Raw genomic sequence first — 11,177 nt, forward strand, 5'->3', positions numbered from 1 at the left:
TTCCTCTTTTTAAAATTTTAAAACTATTAAGCCAAACCCTCTTTTAATGTAAAGTATTTGTATTAAATGTTCAATTATCTGTGAACTCAGTGCTGTCAAAGAGTTCGTAATTTGTAACGATTCCCATGAAAATATCTTTAATTTGAAAGAAACTTATAAGAATCTGGATCACGCGTTAGCCAGCAGTGACGAAAAGGAGCCTACCTAATTAATTATTGGAAATAATTAATTCAATCCACGAGACCATCAAGAACTCCAGTTCAGTGAGTGATAAGTCAAACGAGCTCGTTTTAGGTCTACGTACAGTGGGGGAATTAATAAAAAAGCGCTATTCAAATAAACTTGAATTAAATGAAAAGTCACCACGTGTTGAATAATATCACATAGTTCATAAGAACATTTTATGAATTTAATTAATATATGTAGGAAGCTTACTTCCATGCACAGCCCGAATTTATATAAATCCCTGAGATCTCATGTTTGAATATTAATTTATCAATTATAATTTTGTTAATTGAACAAAGTATATCATATCAAACTTATAGACCGAACAGGTTTTTGTTTGCAGAATTTTGTATTGATTGGAAGTATAAGTATCAGTATTAATATAATAAGATAAAGAAAGGAAAAAAGAAAAAAGATGTTGTCTAATTCCACTATAACATTTTTATTCACCAAAAACTAGTTTTCGTTGCCTATGGCAACATCTTCAGTCACTGAAGAATCACTGAAGAAGGAATTAGACAACATCTTTTTTCCTTTTTTCCTTTCTTTATCTTAATATGGAGAAGTTCCACAATATCTCTGATAAAAGTGTTAAATTTATTAAATATAATATATTTATGAATTTGAAACTCACTATTGTGAGTATTAGCAAAGCCTGTGATAATTATTCAGATTTTAGGAATAGATTATTCGAGTGAATTATAGATATATCGAATATTTTATGCACATCTTTTTTATGGGAAATATTTTGTGTTTTATGTCAGCATACAAACTCATAGAATTTTTTATTATATCCTAACTCATCTCGTGATATACAGTTTGAGCTGTTTTAATACCAACAAATATTTAGCAGCACTTAAAATTATTGAATCAAGTAATATTAATTTTATTCAGAGCACTCAATATTTATCATCCTTTGATGATATTCATCAAAGCTGGCTTTTAAATTGGAAGTTATTTATTCACTTGTTTCATTAGTAAGAATGGTGTTAAAGATGGTTTCTAAATTTGTTCTTTCTTTATTTTCAGGTATGCTGGTCGAAATGAATACTCGTCTGCGAAATAAGTGTGTTGCCTGGTGTTCGTTTGGTACGTATTTGTTGACAGGTAGGGTCAGTGAATCCAAATATTATTGTTTACTCTCTTATCACTTATTGTCTCGATAATACGGCTTGAGATTAGAAATATTTTCCCACCAAGTTAAATTTGGTTTGCTTTCTTCATACAACTGAACTGTATTACGTTCAGTTACGGCTGCAATTTTGTATGGTCCAGTATAAATATGAAAGAATTTTCTGGTAGTTTTTTCCAATGCATTGGATAATCTATGGCTTTTTAGAAGTATTCATCTCCGACACTGTATTTAAACTGTTTGGATTTATTATCATGATAATGTTTTCGTGAGGTCGCTGACCTTTCTAATCTCTGTTGCACAATGTGACAGATGTCTAGGTAAGGATGAGTTAAAGCATTCGACGGTGGGAAATCTATTAACTTTTCAATAAAAATTTCATTTCTCTCTCCGAATATAACCTCTACTGGTGTATATCCAGTATTTTCGTTGATACAATTGTTGAAGCATTCTTCAAGGAATGGTAAATATTTAACCCAACTTTGATGTTTTTCAGAGCAGTACGCCCTCATGAATCGTGAGATTTCTGCCATACGTCGCTCCACGGGGTTCGAGCTAGGAGAGTATGTGGAAGTTCGAGATACTTTTATATCAGCCAGGTCAAGTATTCTTTTCCATGGTTTGCTACAAAAATATGATGCATTATCTGATAGAATGCGCTTAGGTTTTCCTACTTGTGGAGTCCACTTGTTCACTATGCAATTTGCTAGGACTTCTCCTGTTAGCTTACCAATGGGAAAGAACATGGTGTATTTGGAGAATGTGCATGTTAACACGAATATATATTTTTTTCCATGTTGTGCTAGGGGTAGAGGACCATAAATGTCTGCTGATACTAATTCCAGTGGGGCGGTCGGCAATATAGGTATCATTGCTCCCCTGACTTGATATTTTAGATGTTTTGTTTTCTGACATAGGTCGCATGCTCTTAACACTTTGACTACCTTTTTGTGCATACCTTTCAGATAACAGGCTTCTTTTAGTGTACATATCGTTTTTCTTACTCCAAAGTGGCCAATTCTCTCGTGTGTTTCCTTAATCACTTCTTCCGCTATTTCCTTAGGTATTATGATTCTCCAGTTATAACCTTGTGGTGTGGTGCGGTGAAATGGGAATCCAAGGTATCGTGTGTACTGTCGCAGGTAGTTGGGCGGTTCAGACGGTCCTGCCTCCAATATTTCTAAAATTTGTGATAGCTTGGGGTCTTCTCTTTGCGTGTTCTGAATCCTTCTGGGTGTTAGTGTACTCTTGTAGACTTGAGGTTTGATATTTTCGGGATATGGTATGCTTTCGTCCATTTCCATTGCATAGCATTTCAGGTTTGTGTCGTTACAGTATGTGGCATCTAATTCTCGGGATAGAAAATCGGCTGTTTGATTTTGCTTTCCTGGTAAGTGGATGAGATCGAGATCAAATTCTTGAAGAGCGAGAAACCATCTTGACAGTCTGTTGTGGTTTAATAAAGCTGTTTTGAAAAATGTAAGAGCTTTATGGTCGGTATTGATATAAATTTTATTTCCCAACAGTAGCGTGCGGTATTTTTTACAGACTTCTACTATACTTAATAACTCCTTTTCTGTAATCGAATAGCATCTTTGTGCTGGATTTAGGGTTTTACTGAAAAAAGCTAGTACTCCTTTGTCTCCTTCGGCACTTTTCTGAAATATTTCTGCTCCTATGGCATAATCTGAGGCGTCCACGTTTATGTAAAATGGCTGGCTCATGTCGGGATGACTTAGTACAACTATTTCAAGGAAAGCTTCTTTTAATTCTCGAAATATCTTCTCTTCTGCTTCTGTCCACTTCCATGCTTTGTTGGTAGATAGTACGTGACTTAATTGGGCAGTGTAGTGTGACATACGGCTGTTGAAACGTCCATAGAATTGAAGAAATCCAATGAATTTCTGTAGTTGCTTTCGGTTGGTTGGTGAAGGGAATTTTCTGATGGCTTCTAATTTACTGCTATCTTGGGAGATGCCGTCTGGGGTGATGATATGTCCCAAATATTTGACTTGTTGTGCAAAAAATTCGCATTTTGATAATTTCAATTTGAGTCCACATCTGATGAGGCAACGAAATACTATATCTAGGTGTTGACAATGGTCCTGAATATCTGTTGAAGAAATAATTCCATCATCCACGTAGAGTGTACAGAAATCCGTGACATCTTCTCCTACGGCTTGACGAAGGCAACGAATAAATATGGCCATGGCGTTCCTCAGTCCAAAAGCTAGATGAGTGAAGCGGTAATTTCTTCCGTTGAATAAGAATGATAGATAATCTCTTGATTCTGCTGCTATCTGGATCTGCCAATAACCTGCGCTTAGGTCAACTGTAGAATATACATTCTTCCCACTAAAGGTTTGAAGTACTTGTTCTATCTGGTCTGGGCTCTCACGGTCATCTTCCAGAATGCTGTTAAGTGCTTGCGCATCCAGACAAATCTCACGGTGTCGTCTTTCTTAGCAACACAAACAATTGGTAAGCTATATTGAGAGCTTGATGGTTCAATAATCCCCAATTCTAACATTCGGTCTATCTCAGCTATAGCTGCCGGGCGGTATGTAAATGGTATTGGATAAGATTTTCGGTAATAGGCTTCATGAGGTTTGACTTTGAGTCGGCATTCAAAATCTTTAGCTAGTCCTGGCTGTTCTGAGAAGACATCTCTATTTTCAATGAAAACCTTCGCGACACTGTTTTTTGTATCTAAATCCCATTCGGCATAACAGTTTATCTTATCCAATAATTTTTCAAACATTTCTTCAGAGGAAACCTCTCTATTGATCACGCTGTCATTTGTTGTCGTTAAACTCAACACTTCAAAATGCTCCATGGTTTCTTCCATTTCATGAATACCCCAAGTCCTAGGAACGCCTTCCATGTGATATGCAAATTGTACTATCCGATTTTCTCCAGGATGTCTTTTTAAACTGAGAGGTGTAATAATTTCGGTGGTGGTGGTTTCGGGGTTTGCATGGAATTTCAGTGTACGGAAATTCAAACAGGTTCGAAAATATTGTAGGAAGTCAGCGCCTATTATCATTGCTGGACCTTTGACTGGTAACACCAGGAAAGTATATTCAAATATAACTCCTTCTATTTCCACTTCTAAGAGACATTGAGTGGTTACTCTTATTCTTCTGCCAGGATTAATACCGGAAATGTATACATAAGTGAGGGGTAGCGTAGCTATTGCATGTTTATCTTTGATGTTCGAAAACATATCCTCTTGTAATAAACAGCATTGTGAACCACTGTCAATCAGCGCTTGTAGTCCTGTCTCATATAACTTGCATTCAATATAAGTTTTTAGCTGGCCATCTGATGTCACATCGGTATCATCAGGGTTTTCTAAGAGTGTTTCATGCTGATCCTCCCGGAAAGTGGTGTCTATGTGGAGAGGTTTGGCTTGTTCCTCTAATTTGGTGGATGAATAATTATCCTTTGCTTTGGGGGTATCATATAGTCATGTAGTTTTAGAAGTGCTTATTTCTTGATTTGGTGGTGGGTTATTTGCATGTTGATTTTGGGTTGCTTTTGTTGTATGTGCTACTGTGTAAGATGTATTTGTCCGGTTATGATTTTGATGTGTTTCACCTTGATTCTTGTGATCTCCATCTCGTTTGTAATTATTCCCATTTAAGCGATCTCTGCCATCATAATATGCTCCTCTATCTTGTTGTTTACTATTGTAATATTAAGATCTATTTCTAGAATTATTTTCAAACGATTGACCTCTGCTAATATTTTCGGGGTATTTTTGATATCGGGTGTTTGCTCTGGCATTTGACATTTGATTCTCACCATTATAATTTTTTCTGAAGCAATTGTTGTTATGCTGAAGAGAATGATTGGAGTCTCCTGTGCGATCGTTTACCTGACTGGATTCAGAAGTAACGGATTGGATACAGTGCAAATGTTCCATTAATTCTTTACAACTGGCAATTGAGGATACTGCTAATGTCATACAAACATTGAAAGGAAGCTTTTTTGATAATATATTTGCTAGTGATGCATCCGCCAAAGATTCGTCTAGTTGCGAATTTTTGCACATCATCTTAGCCACAAATTCAGTATATGACTGTCTGCCTCTATTATCATATGTGCATGATATAATCTCTGATAGCGCGTCCATCTGCTTACGTTTACTCCAATACTGCTGCAGGAATTGGGAGATGAAGTCCTCCAGGCTATTGATATCTCGCATCTGGCTCTGGAAAAACATCAGCGGCTCGCCGAGTAGTAGACTGGACAGTTGGAAACGCCATACTAACCAAGAGGTGGGTATCAATTCCTGAATAGCTTTTATTTGATCTATGAATGGTCTGGGTTGCATATGACGATGGGAATTATCAAATTTTCCAAGATTTTGAAAAAGTTGAGTGCCGTTCACTACTTCATTCGGTGTATGCTGCACTCAAATGACTGGGATATTTTCCATACTTGTCTCTATTCTGGAGACTCGTTCTTCATTTGCGATCCAGTTATCATTCATAATTTTCTTATTCGCATTCATTTCATTATACAATCCAGTTAGCTTCAATTGTTGTTCGCCTATGGCATTCTCTAACATGCCGTACTTTTCTCGTGATTTTGCCCCCTCTTCCGTTAAATTCCCTATACCTGTCTGCATGTTACTTTGCTCCTCGACTATTTTCGCTATTTTATTATTATTTTCCTCCACCTTGTACTCTATCTCATCTTTATTTTCTAATACCTTTTCCATGACAGTTCCCATGATAGTGGTGCCTAGCTCCTTACCCAATACGTCCACCTGTTTTTCAACTTCCTTTGGTACATTATCCAACCGTTCATTTATTTGACAGATAACGTCATCTATACGAGTTTCTAACTTTTTGATAACTGCAGTTTGAGTATCTATTTTTGTATCTATTATATTTCTCACTTCCTCCCTGAAGCTAGAAAATTTTTCATCCATAGTTTTGATACCTTCCTGTAGGATTTTAGTATTTTCCTCCGCTTTATCCTGGATGGCTTTAGTGTTTTCATTGATATCTTCTTGTATTTTTTTAGTCACTCCCTCCAAGGCTTGGCTGAGCAAGAGTTTAAATTCATTTATGGAATCGTTTGCTATGAGGTTTGTAGTATATCCGACTGAAGAATTTAATGTGGTGTTGCCTTTTCCTAGATTCGTGGTTGCGGATGGCGGTTGACTGGCGATATTGGATGGCGATTGGGTGGCAGCACTCTCCGTTCCCTCGGCGACGCTTGGAGCGATCTGCGAAGACGCCGGTACCGGGTTGGACGCCCTCACTCTCTCATCTCTTCGGTCTTCTTGTCGGTTATGTCGAGTGAGTAAACGTGTGTCAGTTCGGCTCCGTCTTCTAACAGATATTTTGTAGGGTTATACAGTTCAATTCACTTCAAATATACATCTAGTTATTCAGTTTCTCGAGCTTAATTCAATAGTGGAATTATATTTTTGATTAACTCACACTCTTTTTATTATCTTGAAAAAACATTCCTGAATCTTCAGTTCACCTTCTCGCCTATAAAAGTGTAAATCCACCTAACGGTACACGATGGTTCGACCGAATAGAGGCACACCGAAGAATGAGGTCAATGCTCCGAAGCCAGCTATTTCTGGAGCATTGTCCGAAGAGACCCTCCTCATTATTCGACAGCAAATCGAAGAGTCTGTCCACAGTGCTGTATCAATGGCTGTGAAATCTATTTTCGAGGAACTTCAGGCATTGAAGGAGGAGAACAAACAGCTGCACGATAGAATTCGTGAGCTGGAGGTGTCTTGTCACCTGAAGGTCGACGACCTCGAGCAATATGGGCGCCGACATTCTATACATATTTTTGGGATCCGGAGAGTGACAAAGAAGACACGGACCTGCTGGCGCTCGATGTCTTTAACAAGAAGCTGAACGTGCCCGTGACTTGGCGGATGTCAACCGCTCGCATCGCGTTGGAAGGCGTCAACCACCTCAACAAGGGCAAGCTAAACCCAAGGACCGACCCATCATAGTTCGACTCTGCAGCTACCGGACCAGGAAGATGATCTTCGACGCTAAGAGGAAGCTGAAGGGTTCCGGCGTCACCATTCGCGAGGATCTGACTGCGGAGCGCCTCAAGATCCTCAACGCTGCGGCCGACCGTCATGGGCATAGGAATGTCTGGTCATCGGACGGGAGGATCAAGATCTCTATCGGCGAGGGAGGATCAAAGAGGGTCCACACAGTCGAGAGGATGACCGACCTTCAAAAAATAAAGGTAAATTAAATCATTTCAGGATTCGATTACTAAGGTGCCCTTCACTACAAAAATAGGAAATTCGTATTAAAACATTTCACATAGATATACCTTGGCATTTTTCATGAGCTGGCTTTCTGTTCTATAAATGAATCTTCCCACTGCTATTTATGATTATGTATGAGGCAATTATTTCAAACTAAGGAGATCCACATTTGTTAATACTGATTAATAATTTATCTTGATATTAATTCCCAAAACTACGTTCAATGCATCAACTACTATACTCCAGAGGGTACTTAGAGAATCATTATCTCTATTCTTACTAATAATTATTACATCTCTTACCAAAATTATTTCCATAATTAATAATTTTCGAAATGCTGAATTTCAAATAAATTGGATGATTAACATACGTTATAGATATGGATGTAATCTATAGGTAAAGATAGTAATCTCTTCTATATTAGGTGTACATAATGATATCTCCTACTGTTGCCACAGCTCGAGCAATAGAAGCAAATGTGTGAAGAATTATTGATAGAACGGAGGGGTGGGTAGTCTGTTCATATGCTTATATAGGGGCTGTGTTTCATTTAATGTTATCTTAGACATTCATCACTAAAATATTACAGTTCTCAATTTACTACTTTTATTGTTATTGCAACTCCCAATAGTTAATTATACTTCTAATACTATATAATATTTTTCACACTTCACCGTTCAATCCTATTTAAAACTCATCTAAAATAATCTAGCACTTTCTCCATCGTCTCCTCTACTTCTTATTTTTCTTTCTAATTTCTCTTCTTATATTTATAATGATTACTTGAATATTGTTGTTTGCGATGATGATTATTATTCTTTTCTATTCTTCTTCTTCTTCTTCTCTTCTCTTCTTCTTCTTTCTTCTTCTTCTTCTTCTTCTTCTCTTCTCTTCTTCTTCTTCTCTTCTTCTTCTTCTCTTTCTTTTTCTTTTCTTCTTCTTTTCTTCTTCTTCTTCTCTCCTTGATTAATTCAAGATCACAATACGATGTTCTATTCTTATTCTATAGTTCAGTTTCATAAGTTCTTCTCATTTGTGCACATTCCTTCTTTCTCTTCTTTTCTTCCCCATTGTTATCATTATTTTCCCTGTGATTTTTTCACTAGCTATCCAGCATGTTCAAATGTTTATTTCTCTTTCTATATCTATTTATCTTCCTACCTTTTCTCTTTCTATCTGATTACCTTCTACTAGTATCCATATATTATATTATAATATCCATATATTTATCCATATAATATTCGATTCTTTCCCACATTGAATCATACTATTCCTCTTCAATTTTATGGGGATATTATTCATTATCAGTTGTATTATGTATCTTTTCTCAATTGATAACTTTCTTCAAAGATTTTTCGTTTTTCTGCTGGCTTTTTCTTCTCTTTTTCAGTTTTTACTGGATCCCATTTCGCTCTATCTCCACCATGAACACGATCTTCCACTACTGGATTCCATCTCTCTCTATCTCCACTTGGACTCGATTTTCCACCACTGGATTCCATCTCTCTCTGTCTCCACTTGGACTCGATCTTCCACTACTGGATTCCTTCTCGCTTACCTCCACTTGGACCCGATTCTTCCACTACTGGATACCTACTCGCTCTATCTCCACTTGGACCAGATCTCCCACTACCAGTTCTTCCTCAATCTTCGTCTTATTCACCATTAGGATTATTCATCACCGGAACTCCACACATCTACATCTTATTGTGTTTAGTGAATTTTTTTGAACTAGTGCTTTAAATAGTGAAGGGAGCCGAACTGTCAAGGCATGCTGAATGCACTCGAATCAAGAGACTTTTTCATTTAGGTTAAGTTTTATCAGTTTCATCCCCATTTTCCCCGTCATGTGTTGTTCTGAGGTCGGTTCACGATTGGTCTGCTGCTTCCATGATGCCTCTCACTGACACGTCAGCTCGCTCGCCCTCAAGTAGGTATGATTATTTCAATAATAGTAATAATGACGCAGGTATGTTTCTAGCAAATAAGCTCCACTCTTTCAAAAAACTTTTCAAGGCTGCTCACCTTAACGTACAATCCCTCAGTTGCCACATTGATGAACTCAGAGCAATCTTCCGTTTTCAGGACTTCAATATAATCGGAATTTCCGAATCATTTTTGAAGCCTAGTATTTCATCAAATTTTGTTGCATTGCCTGGATATAATCTTTTCCGGAATGATAGATTAAATAAAGCTTGTGGGGGTGTAGCAATTTATGTGAAAGAAGGTATCAAAACAAAAGTTTTAATCACATCTAAACAAGAGTATTGTTCCAGACCAGAGTTTATGCTACTTGAATTATCCTTATCTAGTACTGATAAATTACTCGTTGGTATCTGTTATCGCCCACCAAAAATAGGTCATTTCACAGATTTCGAAAGTGCCTTGCTTTCTCTTATGCCTTGTTATAACCGTATACTAGTTATGGGGGATATGAACACCGACTTGAACATGACAAATCGTAACTTTGACTACTTTCAACTGACTACAATTTTCCAATGCCTAAACATGACTATTTTACCTCTCGATCCAACTCATCATACTAATGAATCAGACACACTCATTGACCTTCTCATTGTTAGTGATCCCAATGAGGTTGTTCAAGCAGGCCAAATCTCAGTCCCAGCTATTTCTAGACATGATTTGATCTACTGTGTACTTTCCCATAAGATACCCAAGCCAGAACAGAAAATTATCACTTATAGAGACTTCAAAAACTTTGATGAAGCCGCCTTCCTGACTGATGTGGCTCAGACTCCATGGCATCAAATTGAAGCATTACCCTCAGTTGATGACATGGTCAAGACTTTCGAGAATTGGACTTTGACTTTGTATGACAAACATGCACCTTATGTGACAAGGAGGATTAATAGAAAACGACGAGTACCGTGGATGACTGAAGACATACTTAAGATGATGGGACGTAGAGACAAAGCACATAGAAAATTAAAAAGACATTTGACTTGGACAGTTTGATAGAGTATAGGAGCCTTAGAAATAGGGTTAAACAGGAATTACGGAACTCAAAGATTAGGTACTTGAATTCGTTTATGACAAACAATAGACAAGACTCTAAATCACTTTGGCAGGGAATAAAAGAATTCGGGCTTGGCAAAGAGAATCGAATCCACAAATTGACTTACCATTGAATAATATAAATGACCATTTCGTTTCACACTCTAACCAACGCGACGAAGTTGTCATTGCTAATCACATTGATGATCTTGAAGAGCAGGTTACAAACTTAGATTTACCAATCACTGATCAATTTCATTTCCATCCAATCTCAGAAGAAGACACTTTCAGAGCAATTCAACGTATTCATAGTAATGCTATGGGTGTAGACAAAATTCCTATTAAATTTATCAAGAAGATGTTATTTGCTGTTTTACCAACCATTACATACATTTTCAAAAGGTCACTTGAAGAAGGCATTTTCCGTGAAAACTGGAAGTTTGCTCTGGTTCGCCCTCTAAATAAATTCCATCACCCAATAAAGTTGAGGATTTTAGACCAATCAGTATTTTACCTGCATTGTCCAAAGTGCTAGAA

The sequence above is a fragment of the Nilaparvata lugens genome, chromosome 14 (assembly GCF_014356525.2).
Source record: "Nilaparvata lugens isolate BPH chromosome 14, ASM1435652v1, whole genome shotgun sequence".
Classification (NCBI taxonomy): Eukaryota; Metazoa; Arthropoda; class Insecta; order Hemiptera; family Delphacidae; genus Nilaparvata; species Nilaparvata lugens.